Source organism: Sapajus apella, unplaced genomic scaffold, assembly GCF_009761245.1.
Source record: "Sapajus apella isolate SASKATOON/1434 unplaced genomic scaffold, GSC_monkey_1.0 scaffold9, whole genome shotgun sequence".
Taxonomy (NCBI): domain Eukaryota; kingdom Metazoa; phylum Chordata; class Mammalia; order Primates; family Cebidae; genus Sapajus; species Sapajus apella.
The window spans coordinates 6,548,258-6,567,826 of record NW_022436949.1 but is presented as its reverse complement, the minus strand read 5'-3'; the positions used below and the strand labels follow the sequence as shown (position 1 = coordinate 6,567,826).

The 19,569-nt window shown below is 37.3% G+C and overlaps 1 pseudogene across 1 annotated transcript; it reads right to left on the bottom strand.

Annotated features, from left to right (window-relative positions):
• Positions 1 to 7,607: 7,607 nt before the first annotated feature.
• LOC116551126 lies at positions 7,608 to 16,750 on the bottom strand (annotated as a pseudogene). Its single transcript, XR_004268729.1, has 2 exons — positions 16,707 to 16,750; positions 7,608 to 7,976 (listed from the first exon to the last, which is right to left on the bottom strand). The product of XR_004268729.1 is annotated as a 60S ribosomal protein L31 pseudogene (transcript).
• Between the last annotated feature and the right edge of the window lie 2,819 nt (positions 16,751 to 19,569).

The window sequence follows — 19,569 nt, the reverse complement described above, 5'->3', positions numbered from 1 at the left end:
CCTCCTTCCCTCCTTCCCTCCTTCCCTCCTTCCCTCCTTCCCTCCTTCCCTCCTTCCCTCCTTCCTTCCTTCCTTCCTTCCTTCCCAGGATCTCACTCTGTTGCCTGGGCTGGAGTGTAGTAGTATAATCAGGGCTCACTGCAGCTTCAACTACCCAGGCTTAAGTGATTCTCCTGCCTCAGCCTCCCAAATACCTGGGACCACAAATGCATGCAGGCATGCCCAGCTAAGTTTTTCTATTATTTGTAGAGATAAGGTCTCACTATGTTGCCTAGGCTGTTCTGGAACTCCTGGGCTCAAGCAATCCACCTGTCTTGGCCTCCTAAAGTGCTGAGATTACAGCGGTTACCCACTGTGCCTGGTCTTCATTTTTTGTTTAATCATTAAAATAAATTGAAAATATCTGAGGCCATTTTGAACCTGTTATATTCTCTGTGGTATTTCTTGTTTTGTTAACAGCCTCTAATAAAGAACTAAGAGGAGTCCTCAAAATGGTAGACAGGAATCCTACTGACAACTTTTGAACTCCTTTCCATTTCAACAATTTGAAAGGGTGAAGAAACTGAAGAGAGCAAGTGACTTGTGAGGCCTCTCTGGAGAGAGAAACAGATTGTAAGACTCTCATCTTCCTAGGGAGGGGAGGGATGCCTCTGCCTCCTTGCCTTAAGCCTGGATAAGTGGGCTTCCAGCAGCTGGGTCAGAGCGCCCTAGGTGTCTTCCCTCAGTTCATGACTCAATCCCAACAGCAAGACAGGAAGAGGTTGTCATTTTTAATTACTGAAATCCCTACAGGGCAAAGAATGAACTTGCATTTTTTAGGGACCACATGCATGGGATGCCATGGGAGAGAAGAGCTGATTAAAATCCTGCTTAAGAGACCTGTCCAATGGGTGAGGGGTCAACAAGAGAGCAAGAACACTAAGACCCAAGTTAGTAATCTAGGGAGGAGGAGGAGTATGAGAAAAAAGAAAACCTTGTCCCTTCCCAGCCCCCAGGTTCCAGCCCCAGCTGGGGAGGGAGTGAGGGAGTAAGGGTTTTTCTTTGAATGAACATTGGAGCATTGAATTGGAATATTTGACTTAAGATTGGAATGAGGGTTGGAATATATGGAACTGGATACTTTTAACTACTGAGTAGAGACTGTATGTTTGCAACTTAAAAGAATTGGATGATGTTGCTGTTGTGAAAACCAAAAGTAAGCTGGGAGTAGTGGCTCATGCTTGTAATCCGAGCACTTTGTCAGGCTGAGGTGGGCAGATCACCTGAGGTCAAGAATTCAGGACCAGTCTGGCCACCATGGGGAAACTCCGTCTCTACTAAAAATACAAAAAGTTGCTGGGTATGGTGGTACACACCTGTAATCCCTTGGGTGGCTGAGGTAGGAGAATTGCTTGAACCTGAGAGGTGGAGGTTGCAGTGAACTGAGATTGTGCTACTGCACTCCAGCCTGGGTGACATAGCAAGACTCTGTCTCAAAAAAAAGAGAACGAAAAGTAAAATTCTAAGCCCCCAGCCAACTGATAAACCCTCCCCTCTGTCAAGGGCATTCCAAAGTTAGCCCATAAAACTAGTTCAGGCCATAATGGGAAGGATCAGACATTCCCCCTTATTCTCTCCTCCTGTTGGAATTCAGGTACAGCTGACCAGCATTAGCATCAAAACAGAGACCTTGAGACTGATTGAACAGACCCTTTAAGTCTGATAAGAAACATTTACAGTCTGTTCTCTCTAAAGTTGGCAATGTGGCAGCTTCATCTGTTAATAAGAACCTTGGTCTCCAAATCCCCTTATCTTAACCCAGACACTCCCTTCTATTGATTCCAGGTCTTTAGGTAATAACTCTTTCAATCAATTGCCAATCAGAAAAATCTTAGAATCTGCCTGTGACCTGGAAGCCCCACCCACTTCCAGTTGTCCTGCTTTTCTGGGCCAGACCAATGTACATCTTACAAGTATTGATTGATGTCCTATGTCTCCCTAAAATGTATAAACCAAGCTGTAGCCTGGCCAGCATGAGCAAATGTTCTCAGGATCTCCTGGGGCTGTGTCATGGGCCATTGGTCACTCATATTTGGCTCAGAAATCTCTTCAAATATTTTACAGTTTGACTCTTTTTGTCGACAGCTGTTTAAAAGAGATACTAAGTTATTGATTTAGTGGACTTCCTTCCAGTTGTATTCTTTTGCTACCATGAACATGGTTTTATGTTTTGCTTTTGTGTTTTTTATGATGGAATTATCATAAGTATTTCCATGCTGTTATGTAATCTTCATGATCATCATTTTAATGGCAGCATTGAGTTCCCTGTATGAGGGCCATAATTTGCTTTCCCATTTCTGTGCTGTTGGTTATACAGGCTATTTTAAAGCTTTCAAAAATAGCCTTTAACAAATATTTTAATGTTGTTTGTTTGTTTCTTAGCATATGGGTTTACTATCATCAAGATTTTTCTGACAACTTATATGCATTGCTTATAATTATAAACTGCTCCATAAGTGTAACTTCAACTTCTCCTATTACCAAATATATGAGAGTTGGCTATTTTTTCTTTTTTTTTAGATGAAGTCTCGCTCTGTCATCCAGGCTAGAGTGCAGTGGTGCGATTTCAGCTCACTGCAACCTCCACCTCCTGGGTTCAAGCAATTCTCCTGCCTCAGATTCCCAAGTAGCTGGGACTACAGGTACGTGCCACCACGCCCAGCTAAATGTTTGTATTTTTAATAGAGATGATGTTTCACCATGTTAGCTAGGATTGTCTTGCTCTCCTGAACTAGTGATCTGCTCGCCTTGGCCTCCGAAAGTGTGCTGGGATTATGGGTGTGCGCCACAGTGCCCGGCCAAAATTTGCTAATTTTACTAGATTAAAAGTTTAAATTTTTTAAAAATTGTACCTTTGACTTATGCTTCTTTAATAACTAGTGGTGTTTGGTGTTTGTCTAATTAATTTTGTACCCTGAAAGCATTTTTTGCTTTACTTATCTATTTAAAGTATTATTCCTAAATGTGGAATGATTAGAAAAATATTGAGACTTTAACAGGTACATAGTAAGATAACATAAAATAACATAAACAGGTAACATACCGGGGTGGAATTATAACTATTAAGTAAACATATGAGACAGTGCTTGAATCACAGCAGTTATCAAATAAATGCAAATTAGAAGAGGAATGTTTATCAATATATTACCTCTGTTTACTTGGTGTTGAACTTGGACCCAATCTTTTATTTACCTTTAGTTTCTATTAACTTTTTCACATGCAAGAGCTTTTATTTTTATGGAGTTGATTAAAGGATTATTTTCTCTTTTTTATATGTTTGTTTTACTTAGAAATTCAGCCTCCAAAATAAATAATCAGATACATTTTCTCTAATTTTCTTTAATAATAATTATGTTTTTAATTCCTCAGGAATTACATATGTTACATGGCATGAACTGAAATGTGCGTGGTTTCTCCCTTCCCTTTGCTCCTTGCCAAATTGTACTAAGGCCATTTATTAGACCATCCTTTTACTATTTTTTAGTCTGTGATGCCTCTTTTTTTTGTTGGGAGGAGGGCAGGGTCTCCCTCTGTGATCAGGCTGGAATACAGTGGCACAATCACAGCTTACTGCAGCCTTGACCTCCTAGGCTCAGGTGATCCTCCTGCCTCAGCCTCCTGAGTGTTTGGGACTACAGCCACACATTACCATGCCTGGCTAATTTTTGTGTTTTTTGTAGAGACCGGTTTCACCATGTTGCCCAGGCTGGTCTTAAATTCCTGAGCTTAAGTGATTCATCTACCTTGGCCTCCCAAAGTGCTGGGATTACAGGCATGAGCCACTGCTCCTGGCCTGTGAGGCCTCTTTTATCATGAATACAATATCATTTCTTTTCAGACACATGAATTGTTGCAATGGTCTGTACGTTTATTTGTAGACAAGTAGGCCAATATTTTAATTATTGTACCTATGCAATTTATTTTAAATATATGGCTTTGTTACCAGAAAGGAGCAGGAGATAAGAAAATCTTCTGATTTGGAAAGGGACTCTGATCCATACCCCATGAGAGGGTTGTTGGATCTCATGCAAGAAAGAATTTGGGTGAGTCCACAGAGTAATGTGAAAGCCAATTTATTAGAGAAGTAAAGAAACAAAAGAATGACTACTCCCTAGAACAGAACAGCAGCATGGGCTGATCAACTGAGTGTCTTTATGGCGATTTCTTCACTATATGCTAAACAAGTTTTGGATTATTCATGAGTTTTCCAGGAAAGGGATGGGGAGTCCCCAGAACTGAAGGTTCGTCTCCTTTTTAGACCATATTAACTTCTGGATATTGCCATGGCATTTATAAGCTGTCACGGTGCTGGTGGGAATGTCCTTCGGTATGCTAATGCATCATAATTAGCATATAATGAGATATGAGGACCACCAGAGGTCGATTTCATCACCGCTTTGGTTTTGGCAGGTTTTGACCAGCTTCTTTACTGTATTCTGTTTTTTCAGTGGGGCACTTATGTTCTGTATTTTGTGCCGACCACCTATCTCATCCTGTGACTAAGAATGCCTAACATTCTGGGAATGCAGTCCAGAAGGTCTCAGCCTTATTTTCCCCAACCCCTGTTCAAGATGAAGGTGCTCTGGTTGGAATGCCTCTGGCAGTTTGGCTACTTATTATCTTTTGAAAAATTTCGAAGATGTTCTCATCCGGTTATTCTTCTCTTTTTTTTTCTTGAGATGGAGTTTTGCTCTTATTGCCCAGGCTGGAGTGCAATGGCATGATCTCAGCCCACTGCAACCTCCGCTTACCAGGTTCAAGTGATTCTTCTGCCTTAGCCTCCCCAGTAGCTGGAATTACAGGTACCCCCCACCACACCTAGATAATTTTTGTATTTTTGAAGAGACAGGGTTTTGCCATGTCGATTAGGCTGGTCTCAAACTCCTGACCTCAAGTGATCTGCCTGCCTCAACTTCCCAAAGTGCTGGGATTACAGGTGACAGCCACGATACCCAACCTTACCTGATTATTCTTATAAATTAAGTTTAATTTCCTCAATATTCAAAACTGATTCCATTACAATTTTTCTTCTAATCAAACTGAGTCTACAGATTAATGTGAGCAGATTTAAAATCTTGACACTATTGAGAAATATAAAATAATAATGAAAATATATAGAGAGAATATTAGATTTAAACTTAAAATAAATGTTTACAGTTTTGTCCCTATTGGTTTCTTTTCTCATTAGAATAATTTATATATATATTTTTTTGTTGCTATTTTAAATGGGAATTCTTGAATTTGGCATGCAGAATTGAAACAGATATTTTCACATGTATCTCTGACTCTTCTACTTTGATGAGCTCCTCTATGAATTCTAGTTTTCAATCAATTGCTTTTCTAGAGCTTTTGCATTATGTCTTCTGCAACTAAAAAAATATTTCCTGTTTCTTTCTATTATGTTTTCACTTATTTTTGGTTCATAAATTATGAAACTGATCAGAATTTCGTAAATATCACTATTTTAAAAATAGAGAAAAATCTTATTTGCTTTGCTAGTGATTTAAAGGAAGTGACTGTAGCACATTCCCCACTGAGTATGATGCTGGATGTTGATTTGAAATAAACTCTGAGCCCATCTTTCTTGTCCTTTTTAAAGGGTTTTAAAATATAAATGGACATAATATTTTATCAAATGCTTTTTACCATCCCATTAAAGGGATAATATAATTTTTCTTATTTATCCTTTTTATGTGACATATGATGTTAATCAATTTTATAAATGTAATCCACTTTTCATTCTTCAGATGAATATCATTTGGCATAACAAATTGTTGGCTTCTATTCCTGTTGTGCAAAGCAACCATGGGCAACGTCACTAGCAAAGCAGACTAGATTTAACACGGGTTTTGGGGAGGAAATTTACTAGCAGAGAAAAAATGGAGCACAGGCATATTGCTCCAAATCTTATTGACCCACAACTTAGGGAGCAAGGATGGCTCCTGGTGCACAGAGACTCATGTGTCAGAGGGAAGCATCTTGCCCTCTGTATTTATGCAGAAGGCCAGAAACATCTAGGTGCATATGCAAGAGTGGAAGTTCCCGGTCTGGAAGGAGCCTTTTTGGAACGGGGACCCCTGGAGACACAGTGGTGGGTATCAGCCCATTCTTCCCTTCAACAACTCAAGTCTCCTGAGTCAGCTCTCTGCTAAATTATCAAAAGGGAAAGGAAATGCACCTCTAGGGCTAGGAAGATTTGTCTCTCCTTTGTTCCCTGTTACTTTATTTCCAGTTTGAGTGTCCATATTTATCTAGAAGATTGAGCTGTACTATTACAGTTTTAAAAATTTCTGTGTAGTCCTGTATTATATACTGTATTTCCTCTGAAATAATAGTCATTTAACACTATTCCAAGGCTTGGGGGTATTTTCATTTGAACCATATGATTGATATTGAATTTAACTTTATTGTAATTGATTTTCATTCTTTTTCTAGGCCTGACTTGTGTTAATTTTATGCCTCTTTTAGTGAAGCTGTTTCTTTTGCTGTGTTCTGTTGCATAGAAAATGTTTTGTGTGGAAGGAACAGAAAGGGATGATCCCTTTCCTCCTCATCATAAGAGTCACAATTTCTATCTCTATAACAAAAGAAAGGTTAACAAGAGAAAAGCATAACAAATGTATTAATGTATATAAGCACGATAGCAAACCAAAAATTAGAAGAGTTAGAGGAGGGCCAGACGATTGAAGCGTAAATACCCTATACCCTCTTCGTAGGGGAGAGGGAAGTGGTGGCTGTAGGCAATTTTAAGAGACAGTAAATGATTTCAGGAGAGATGAATGGGCAGAAATTGGCTTATAAATGAGTCTCTTTGTAAACTGAGTGGGACCAGAGAACAAACAATAGCTTGGGACAAAGCTTATTTGGGCTGTGGGTGTTGTGTTTAATTTTCAGTCTCTGTGATATGACTTTTAATCTTCTCTGGTTAATGAAATTTTAGGGAAGGGATCGAAGGCAATTGTGTTCCTCTTTGGCAGGTCCAGTTTCTAGGTAGATAAGGGCACTTCAGAGAACAGTCTCATCCTATGTTTTGGGAGAGACAGAAGATTGAGAGACAGGAGGGAAGAAGGAGAAGGTCAGAGAGACCTTGAGGCTGCTGCTTTAGTTCAGCATGTCAAAATGACAGATTTGGGGATATTATTTTCTGAACCCCAACAGTACGTTCTTGTCATTTGTAATAATTTGGAAGACGGATAATTTGATTTTAATGTGATTATTGTCAACTTTAGCAATTTTCATAAATTAATTTGTATATGTTATGCTGTTATAAAAACAAAAAATGCCAACTTCCAACTCCATTTCATGGAAATATAAGCATAATATTTTTGTGCTTTTTTTTCCTCCTTATCTAATATATTTTTAATCTGGGGTTGAAAACTCTGCTATTATTTTTTTAAAGTATTCTTTTTACAAAGCATATTTTTGTCATTCACATCCTATGTTAGTTACCATAGTTACACCAATTATTGAACCCTAGCAGTGTCAATCTTTCTCCCAATGCTAGTGATTTTTGAAGATTTTTCTTGCTTGTTTCTGTATTTACAGCTAGTTCTTTTCTTTTTTTTTTTTGGCAATTTTTTCAAGTTTATTTGATATATTTGACGATCAGCGATTAGTTCTCATCCACGTTGACTGTCTGTAGATTTTTGAAAGTGGTAACAGGCACATAGGTAACCAAAGTATAGAGCTTATTTGGTGAATCTTCATTCTCATTACGTTTTCTGGACAACCGCACACGGATTCGGTATGGGACATTCCTTATTCCTTTGGCCCAGACAGCTTTGTTGAGCCTGGTATCAATGCGCACATCTGGAGTTCCCATCTCCTTCATAGCAAATTTCCGAATCTCTTTGAGTGCCCGAGGGGCACGCTTCTTGAAGCCCACTCCATGTATGTGCTTGTGAATGTTGATGGTGTATTCTCGGGTCCAGCTAGTTCTTTTCTATCACAACTTCTCAATGATAAAGTTTTAAATTTCATTCATTTTTATTTACCAGTGGACTTTTTTATATTTTTAATCTTTTTTTCTTCCCTAGAAATATTGGGGTATTGAGGGTTTTATTTTTTTTTGCTTTTTCTGTTTTTTGTTTTTTTCTGAAACTTTGAAGCTCTGCCATTCTGCTCTAAAACATGAGTGCTAAATTGACTGGTGACTATATTTTTGTGTCATCACCTTCTTCAATTTTCACTGCCAAAACTCAAAACACATTTTTATATTGTTTATAGCAGACAAAAGAACAAAAAATTGAATTCTCCCTGATTTTAAGTTAATTTTTGGAGGATTACTTGTTTATTAGTTTAGGTTTCAGAATCACTTTGATTTTGTTGGAAATCAAATTCAAAATTAATGGAAAACACATTGGTTATTAAGTTTGCCATGAACACAGTGAGACATCTTAGTTTCCATTAGTTTCAGGTCCTTTTTCTAATCTGTCAAAATCTTTTTTAAAATCGACTTTTGATCCATTTTTCTCCTCCTTCGGAGTTGACCATTACTTGTAAGTTGACTGTCTGTCATTTACCCTTTATATCTATTATCTTCTCTCACCTTTGTACGTCTTCATTCTAAATTGTATGATTACATCTCAGGTTATCATTTTACTTTTGAAATTGTATTGTTCTGCCGTGTCATGTCTGTCGTTTTGTGCTACAATGCAGAATTTATTTCAACTTCTAAATTAAAAAAAAAACAACACTGATTTGAGCTCTTCTTATTTTTTTCTATTTGCTAAAAGCCTGGCTTTATATCTCATTAAGAATTTGAGTCAGAAATTTTTTTTTTTTTTAATTTTTTGAGTCCGAGTCTTGCTCTGTCTCTCAGGCTGGAGTGCAATGGGGTGATCTCAGCTCACTGCAACCTCTCCCTCCTGGGTTGAAGCAATTCTCCTGCCTCATCCTCCTGAGTAGCTGGGATTACAGGCGTGTGCCAGCATACCTGGCCAATTTTTGTATTTTTAGTAGAGACGGGATTTCACCATGTTGGCCAAGCTGGTCTTGAACTCCTGACCTCAAAAGATCTGCCCGCCTCGGCCTCCCAAAGTGCTGGGATTAGAGGCATGAGTCGCTGTACCAGGCCAGAAATTAATTTTTTTCCCCTGTTTCCTGGAGCAAATTTATTTCTGGGAAAGTATTTTTAACTTTTCAAGATTGTATAATATTAAATATATGCAGAAAATTGCATAAAATATATATATGTCTGGTATAACACATTGTTAAAACTCAACACCCATATAATTACAATGTAGGTTGAAAAGTTGAACACTGCTAGCACTGTAGAAGTCCTTTGCAAGACCAGCTGTACAATATGCAGGACTCAGTGCAAAACTAAATTGTGGGTTTCTTTTTCCAAAGTATTAAAAATTCCAAGACAGTAAGAGCAGACCCTTAAACCAAGCCCAGGGCTTTTCTGAGCATGTGTCCTCAGACAATACCACAAATTGTATGCTAACTTTCAAAGATGGTGTGAGGAGCGAAGGAGATCATGTGTGTGTAACCAGCATGCTGAATAGGTGTGATGCATGGATTTTTATCAAAATGGAACTTTATTTTCTTGTCTCCCACAGTCAGGCAGGGTAATCTTTTGCCCTAGAAGAAACTTCTAGCAGGCCCAAAATAATTATGCAGACTCTTAGATAGGACACAGCCATGCAGAAAAATAAGTTGCAAACCTTATTTCAATTAAATAATTAGAGTACCTAGTACTGTTAGTAATTGAAACTTCTAACTTTTATACTTTGAGTTTTTTCCTCCTTTAGCTTGGACCTGCTTCAACCTGGAGACCTATAATGGGAAAGGCAGGTTCTTCCACCCACACTAACTTGCTATTCTTTCACTCTGAATTTAAGTAGAAAAGACATTAATCAGATGGGACATTATTGCTTGGTTTTGTGACTTAGATCACTGACCTTCATAAAACCACATTTGCAAACATTGTATCGGTGAGACAATTATGACAGTGAAAGAGATCTGCCTTAACCCACCCCCTATCTTGTTACAATGCATAGGTAGTCAGGCTTGATTGAAGAGGGGATTGCCCCCACCCACCAGGCATGTCAGGCCACCATCAGGTGTTGGTCCAGCAGCTGTCACACTAAAATAATAGTTTGTCACAGATGCCAGAGAGAGGCAATTTCCCAATATATAAAAACACTTGAAATTGCTAATTGGCAGCTTCCAATAAAATCTCAGGAATTAGACAAGTGGGCTTGAGCATGAGCATTAAGAGACAGAATGGGGGAGTATGACTTCTCTGGGCATTCCACCAGAAAAGGGAAGAAAGCTTCAGATGTGCATGTGCACAACTTCCTAAACACACTGCACAGGTTCACCTCCCAAGCCCAGGAGGACACTGCACATGTGGGAGCCCCACCCTAAGGGAAGAATGAAGGGAAAGGGGTACAAGACTATGGGAGAGGGCCAGCATATAAAGTCCTAGGATCGAGGTTATACAGAACACTTGACCTCCAAAGTGCCCACTTGGGTCTCTTCCAAGCGTACTTTATTTTCTTTCCTGCTGTAAATATTTTTAATAAACTTCCACTCCTGCTCTGAGATTTGCCTTGGTCTCTTTTTCTACCTTATGCCCCTCCATCAAATTCTTTCTTCGGAGGAGGCAAGAATTGAGGTTGCTGCAGACCAGTATGGATTTGCCACGGGTAGCTTGGATATTCGCCAGCCCCAACAATCTTGTCTTTCTCTTAACTATTCCTGGGTTATTGGGCCAAGCTAACTTCGGAAGACATTTTGGCTATAGTTTAAAAGATAATAGGCTTTGCCCAAACTCCACCGCTTTTGCAAAGCTAATGCAAGTTCATCAGGCCTCGGGGGAGGAGAAGCGCCTGCGGCCTGGTATAGCGCAGACATAATGATTGTCAGCTATTATTACAGACGTCATAGCATAGACAACCTCCTCTAGATACCACTACTGTAGAACCTAGGATTGACTGGCCTTGTGAGATATCCTTTCAAGTATTGTAACATCTGACACCCATGGATCCATCTGTACCCACCAACCCTGCTCCTGTGGCCCCATCCAGAAGTGATTCAGCCTATAGGAGGACAGTATCAAACCCCTAGGATTTCATCTTTGCCCCAACCAATCAACAGCAGGCCCCCGTCACCTGGCCACTCCCACCCCTTCCTCCAAACTACCCTTGAAAAACTTCTAGGAGCTTTGGGCAAGAATGATTTGAGTACTACCTCCACCTCCCATGAGGTGTGGCAAGCCTCATACCTATTAAACTCTTTCTCCACTACAATGCCGAGGTCTGTCTTTGTGCAGTGGACAGGAAAACCGCCTCAGGTGGTTACATTTGCAGATTTTCGAAGTTGCGTTTCTTTTCTTGTGTATTTAATGAGTGCTTCAGGTTGGCTCCTCTTTTCTAGTTTCCTAAAGCAGCAGTCCCCATCCTTTTTGGCACCAGGGACCAGTTTCGTGAAGACAGGTTTTCCGCGGACTGGGGGCTGGGGGTATGATTTCAGTATAATATTGTTCCACCTCAGAATCACCACTAGATTCTCATAAGGAGTGTGCAACCTAGATCTCTCACGTCTGCTTCAGAGTAAGGTTCACACTCCTATAAGAATCTAATGCCACTGCTGATCTCATAAAAGTCATAGCTCAGCTTTGCTTGCTCACTGCTCACCTCCTGCTGTGTGGCCCTGTTCCCAACAGGCCAGGCCACAGATCAGTACCAGTCCCTGTCCCCGGGGGTTGGGGACCCCTGCCCTAAAGGATGTGTCTCAGTTCTGTGGTTGCAGTGATTTCTTCCTAGGTTAACAGCTATTTACAGTACCTCTCTATTGCTACATCTTTCTGTTGTAATTCTCCTCTATCCCTTTATCTTACTGTAGAGTACAGTGAGATAATGATATTGATATGGGAATTATTTTACCTTCACTTTGCTATCTGATAGCTATCTTTTCGTACCCCAGTCTAATATCCTGAAACATATAAAATTTTCAGAATACTCAATATATGGTAGCTATTTGTCTTCCTCCATAGATCTCATGATAGTTTTTTCCCTACTTACTCATCCTTTTAATGAAGAGTAAGCCACATGGATTCATTGGGAGAGTTGCTATAAACCACTTCACGGTGGATCTGGGTAGAAAAGATGTTCCTTTAAGAACTGAGACAGGCAAAGTCAGTTTGTCTCCCCACTGAAACAGTTGTGGTCCACAGCAGATATTTTTAAAATACCATTTCTTCTTTCCAGGGAACCTAAAAAGACTTGTGGATATCCTGGGAGGAAAAGGTAGGGGAGCTTATACTTCTGTAGCTTGATGAATTTCAAAGTTCCTGCATAAAGAAGCAAAAAGAAACTTCAAGTAAGAGACTTTATCTGGAACCTGAAGGCAAAATGTATATTTGGTCTGAGGCAACTGAGCTTCCACCCTAAGAGGTGGAACTCTAAGAACCAGTTAACTTGAATAGCTAGTGGAAGCAAAGAAGTGAAATTAAGAGAGCGGGTTCCAAAAGAGAGCAGACTTTCAATTCGAACTCATGAATAAGGCATAAGGAGAAGAGTGTCAAACTCTAGAAGAACACAACATTTCCTTGATCTTTTTTCCCCATTGAAGTGCATAAAAGATTCTTTTCAAAATAGTTTTATGAGTATTTTATTAAAAAAAATTTGCAAAGGGATTTTTGAAGATAACTTCTAGCATTTTTCTCACATATCAGAAGTTGTTGCTTAAAACATAAGAAAAAGTTAATTTTGCATTGTTAGCTTTAACATCCACATTCACTCTTCAGATTAATACAATGTTTCCTTAATAAATTGTTCTTGAGTCTGTATCATGTAAGAAATAGGGAAGTAACAGTGGACAGAAGAGTTAAAGTCCTGTTCTCAGAGAGCTTGGCTTTTAGAGAGGGAATCAAGAGTCAACAAGGAAACACAGAAATATGCAATATTTTGTTTGCTTATAAGTGCCAAGAAGAAAAATAAATCCTGGTAAAGGGAAAGAGAAGAAGGAAGGAAAAGTGGAATGACGGTTTGTTGAGATAAGTTGTCAAGGAAGTGATGTTTCTTAGATACCCAAATCAGATGAGTTATTTGAAGGAAGAGTATCAGGCATGAGAACAAATGCAAGTTTAAATATTAAATTAAGGATAATAATTATAGAAGTATTAATCATTGTGATAGCAGTAGCAGTAGATACAATTCATTAAATGCATACTATATGTTCATCTATTGTTCTGAGCAATTTCTGTATATCTTTATGCTAGTATCAGCTTTTTTTTTTTTTTTTTTTGATGCCCTTAAGGGTTTTGCTTTTTGTTCTTTGTGCATAGAAGGGACTATTTGGGATTTACTTATCTTTTTATTATGTTTTAAAAATGTGATTGTAGATTCACGTACAGGTGTAAGGAATAATACAGAGAGGGTCTGTGCACTTCACCTGGCTCTCCTAATGGAATCCAACATCTTACAAATGTAGAGTACAGTAAGATAATGGGCATATTGATGTTAATGCAGTCCATCAATCTTATTCAAACATTGCCAGTTTTACATTTTCTCCATTTGCATGTGTGTTTATTTAATTCTATGCAATTTTATCACATTGTAGATTCATGTGACCAACACTGCAGTCAAAATACCAACAGTTTCGTAGCTCTGAAGATTCATCATACTACCTTTAGCTACACCACCTTCCTTTTCATCTGGCTTTTGGTAGACCCTATCTCCCGGCAACCACTAATATGTTCTCCACCTCTATAATTTTCAGTGGTATAATATGAATGAAACCTGATAATATATAATCATTTAGGATTGGCTTTTTTCACTCAGTATAATTCCCTAAGATTAATCCAAGTTGTTGCATCTATCAATACTTCATTCCTTTTTTCCTGTTGAGTATTATTCTATGGTACAGACATTCCACAACTTGTTTAACCATTTACCTTTTTTTTTTTTTTTTTTGAGACAGAGTCTGGCTCTTGTTGCCCTGGCTGGAGTGCAATGGTGTGATCTTGGCTCATTGCAACCTCTGCCTCCTGGGTTTAAGTGGTTAAGTGGCCTCAGCTCCCGAGTAGCTGGGATTACAGGCATGTACCACCACACCTGGCTAATTTTTTGTATTTTTAGTAGAGACGGTGTTTCTCCATGTTGGTCAGGCTGTTCTTGAACTCCTGACCTCAGGTGATCCACCCATCTTGGCCTCCCAAAGTGCTGGGATTACAAGCGTGAGCCACAGTGCCTGGTCTTAGGGGACATTTGTACTGTTTCTACTTTTTGGCCATTAAAAATAAACCTGCTATGAGCATTTATGTGCAAGTTTTTATGTAAACTTAAGTTTACGTTTCTCTTTAATATATGCCCAAGGGTAGAATTGCTGGGCCATGTAATAAGTCATGTTTAGTTTTGTAAAACACTGCCAACTGTTCTCCAGAGTAATTGTATCATTTTAATTCCCAACAGCAATGTGTGAAGGACTCAGTTTCTCTACATTGTTGCCCGAATTTGGTAATGTCATTATTTTTTTTATTTTAGCTATTCTAACAGGGATTACTTTGTTTTTTACAAATTAGTGTTCTGTTTGTCACACTCATACATTCAAAAGGACGATTTCATCTTTAAGTAGGAAACTATAGTTTATGAAATTTATTCTGCTAATATGTCTAGAAAATTTTAGCAATTTTCAAGAGCCATTTAATAGTGTTTGGTCTCATCTGCACATTTAATCAATTTTCAACATTTTAAACAGTATTTATACATTTGATGTGATCTATTTCCTTTTAAATTACTTTAATTACTTTTTGTCAAAGTACTCAAAAAATTATAAATATAAAAAACTAAACATTTAAATAAGGTGAAACTATGCCACATAATGGCTTTGGACTTGTGATTTTAAATTGAAAGCTTATTAAATTTACATACTAAACTAAAGCTAACAGTTTTTGACAAATGGAAAAGGATACTTTTTAACAAATGATGTTGGAACAGTTTGATATCAATAGCTCAAAAAAAAGAAACTTGGCCTAAATCTCACATACAAAACAACTCAAAATGGATTCTTATGACCTAAATGTAAAACATAAAACTACAAAACTCTTAGGAGAGAATATAATAGAAAATCTTGTGACTTAATGTTAGGTGACAAGTTTTTCGACATGACACCAAAGGCACAATCCATAAAAAAAAATCCATAGGTTGGACTTCTCAAAATTAAAAACCGTTGCTCTATGAAAGTCCTTGTTAAGGCAGAAAAGAAAAGCCACCAACTGGGAGAAAATATTTTGCAAATCATATATCTGGCAAATAACTCATTTTCAGAATATATTAAAAAATTCTTCAAACTCAAACTTAATTTAAAAACCAGACAATCTAATTAGAAAATGAATAAAAGACTTGGACATTGCACCAAAGTAGACATCTAGATGGTAAGTAAGCACATGAAAATATGTTTAACAGTCAAGGAAATACAAATTAAAGCCATTAGGAAATACCCTGCACACTTATTAAAATGGCCAATAGTAATAATAATAATAATTCCAAATGCTGATGAGCGTATGGAGTAACATAGTTTCCTACATTGTTGCTGTGATTGTAAAATGGTACAGCACTCTGGAAATTGGTCTGGCACTTTCTTAGACTTAAATGTATGTTTCACCTGTGACCTCTCAATAGACAGTTTTATTCCTTCCTCTTAAATATGTATGCATTTTATTTTTGGTTTGTTTTGTTTTATTCCCCCAACTAGGAATTCAAATATAATATTAAATAGAAACGAGAGTGGATATCTTGACCTTGTACCCTTTCTTAGGAGAGAGATGTCCAGTTTCTTAAAATTAAGAATTGTATTAGCACTGGGAGTTTTGTAAATAGTCTTTACCAAGTTGAGGACATTTCCATTTTTCCTGTACAAATTGATATGATCCTATGATTTTTCTACTTTATCCTGATAATATGTTGGATTACATTGATTGGTTTTCGAATGTTGAACCAGCCTTGCCTACCTGGAGTACATTCCACTTGGTCATGGCATATAATTTTTAATACACTGTTGGATTTGATTTGTTTATGTTTTCTTGCAGATTTTTCTGTTAATATTCAGAGAAATACTAGTTTGTAATCTTATTTTCTTGTAATGTTTTTATCTGGTTTTATTTTAAAGTAATGCTGGCCTTATAGAATGAGTTAAGGAGTACTTACACTGCTTCTATTTTCTGAACGAGACTTGGTACAATTTCTTCAAGAAATGTTTGATAGTGAGTGAAACCATATGGGCTTGATGCCTTTTTTTCTTGTGATGCCATTAATTATTGATTCAATTTCTTTAATGGATATAGGACTTCAGGTTACTCATTTTTTCTTGTGTGACTTCTGACAGTTTGTGTCTTTCAAGGAATTGGAACATTTGATCTAAGTTACTGATGTAAGTATAATTTATGGCCCTAGATTTGTTCATAGTATTCTCCTATTATCTATTTAACTTAACTTAATTTCTGATATTGCTAATTTGTGTCTTCTCTCAACTTTCTTGGTTAGGATGACGAATGGTTATCAATTTTACTGATCTTTCCAAAGAATAGCTTTTGGTTTTATTGATTTTCTCAACTGGTTTCCTGTTTCCAATTTCATTGATTTCTGTTCCAATTTTTGTTATTTCTTTTTTGCCTGCTTAGGATAAGCTGATTAAATCTTAATCTTTATAGGACTTACATCTTAGGTTGGCTGAGAGGAGATGATATGTGGAAGAATTCCATTCCCCTAGAGGGGAACATTTCAGAAGTGTGCTTTAAGAAAGCTATTTTGCTGGAGAGTATGCCTTTTTTTACGGAAAAAGTTTTGGACATGTGGTACAATGCTACTCTTTCCTTCTGCCTGCCAGAGCCTCAAGGGGATCTTTCTTAACTCTCCAGCTTGAGAATGTGAAGGTTAGCTTCCAGGAGGTAAATTCCATGAAAGTGTGATGAACCCCTATGAGTGTGGTCACCGAAAGTAGTTCACTCTCATTCTATTCCACATGAAGCCTCCAGAAGTTTGTTGAAATTACCCTTCAAGAGTTCCTACCAGTTTATGTTCCATTGGCTCTGCTCACTATGCAAAGATTTTGGTTGATGTATCTTTTTGGGATACACCTGTTTCTCCAGATTTCCGGGTGGCAATTTGCTTAGTAACCTCAGTCCTCTGATGGGTCCAAGAAAAGTAATTGCTTGCAGTTGATTCAGATTTTTTCATTGTAAGGATGGGAGTGACAACTTTGTAGCTCTTAACATGCTGCAGCTGAAATAAGAAGCCTTGACTGTGTTTAATTTTAAACATGGCATATTTAGTAACAAATTTATCCCTTTGAAAAATATTTACAACTATGAAGAAAATAATCTGAATACCTGAAATTTTGTACCATCTGATAATTTGGTTTACTGTGTGATATGGAGTTCCAGATGTCGAGGGCCTTCTTTGTGCTGACTAACTTCCCTAATAGAACTCTATATTTTTATTAATAGAAATTATATTCTGGCTTTTATAATTTTAAGAGTCCAGAGGTCAAGTAACACACAAATCTCCAGTTTAGCTCTGTCTTCATGACATCATGGAAGTCTGCCAGTTTTCCCAAATGGATTATTTTTTTCTTTTTTGATTTTGCATTTTAAAAGATATTTTACAATATTTAAATATCTTTATGAGTATGTCTAAAGGTCTTACCATGACAGGTATTCCACAATATGTAAATATATTTCCTGCCTTCTGCAAAAAAACCTTTGACCTTGATTGAATCCTGTATTCTCAGGATCTCAGACATTTATCGGTGTTATAAATGCTACTACTAATAAAGAGATCATATTACTTCTATATCCACATAGAAAATTTACACTTTGGGTCAGCTGAGGTGGCTCACACCTGTAATCCTAGCAGTTTGGGAGGCCGAGGTGGGCGGATCACCTGAGATCAGGAGTTCAAGACCAGCCTGACCAACATGGAGAAACCCCGTCTCTACTAAAAATATAAAATTAGCTGGGCGTGGTGGTGTACACCTGTAATCCCAGTTACTCCAGAGGCTGAGGCAGGAGAATCACTTGACTCCAGGAGGCAGAGTTTGTAGTGAGCTGAGATCATGCCATTGCACTCCAGCCTAGGCAACAAGAGCAAAACTCTGTCTCAAAAAAAAAAAAAAAAAAAAAAATTACGCTTTGAAAAATTAAGTGATATCTTCAAAGGAGAAAATTTAATTAAGTATTGGATCTGAGATTCAAATCCAAGTCTTCTGACTTCAGATACTAAACTCAGTCACCATAGAGATAAAATGAGCAATAGCCAGAAATATTCATAGCATAAGACACCATGTACCATGGGATATTAAGAAACAACATGCTATTAGGATTGTAAGGAAAGATTTATAACATCTTATTGGGGAGATTTGGAAAATGTAAAAATATCACTTTTGAAAAGGTTTAAATAAGATTGTATATATTTATGCATAACAAACTTCATCCCTAAAAGATGACAATATAGCTGTAGTCATTTAAGAGTTTAAATGTTTAAATAGATATGAAATTTTAATTCAACAATTCTCACTAGTAATGTTTTCTAATAGAGTTCATAGTAAATATTTCCAAGGATGAAGCAATGTTTTTGTACTGGTTGAGATGTTAAGAAGAGAATTAAAAAATTACAAACTGAAAAATATAATATGCAATAGTAATGATTACCCCTAGCACTTAAATCTTGGTGTCTAAATACCATTGCCTACTCAAAGGAACCAAGGATCACTGGATAAATGATTTACTTTGTTTGGGGCAAGGAAAGTATGTGGTAAACACATTGTATCAGAAAGTAGGGAGCAGTTGAAATTTATGAAGACATCACAACTACATAATAGCTGGTCTGAAGAAATTCTTTTTGGCCAAATTTCAAACACTTTGAACTTCAAAATAGATCATGAGAATAATGAATTATAAATATTTAAATGAAAAAGAATAAAATAATTCATGAGCCAACTGAGCTAACTTTCCCCAAAATAAAGAGATGGAGGGATAAAGGAGAACTCACCAGCTAATAATTTTTTTTGAAAAAGAGTTAGAAATAATCATTTTTTTTTACCTAAAATATAATAACTACTTTGGGCAAAACGTACAAATAGATACTAAAAGCATTGCATAAAATGTTGCTGAAGAATGAGATATTCACACCATGTCAACATGTCAGCAAACAGATTATTTATGAATTACAAAAGGAAATAGCTATGTACATAATAAAATCTGACAGATACTGCTAGCATTACTAATAATAGAACAAACTAACGTCATTTACCATCTAATGTCATGCAGCAGCAGGTGTGAAGAAACACCTATTGTAGTATTCAGGCCTGAGGTGTTTAAAGTAAAATTAATCATGAGGTAACATCAAACAAAATCATCTATTGGGGCATTCTACAAATGGAATCTGGAATCTTCAAAGGGTTAGTGTTATAAATGTCAGAGAGAGAGAGAGAGAGAGAGAGAGAATCACTTTCATAAATTATGAGAGTATAAAGAGGCATAATTCTTGCTTGGGTCACATTAAAAATGTAATTGATAGGGTA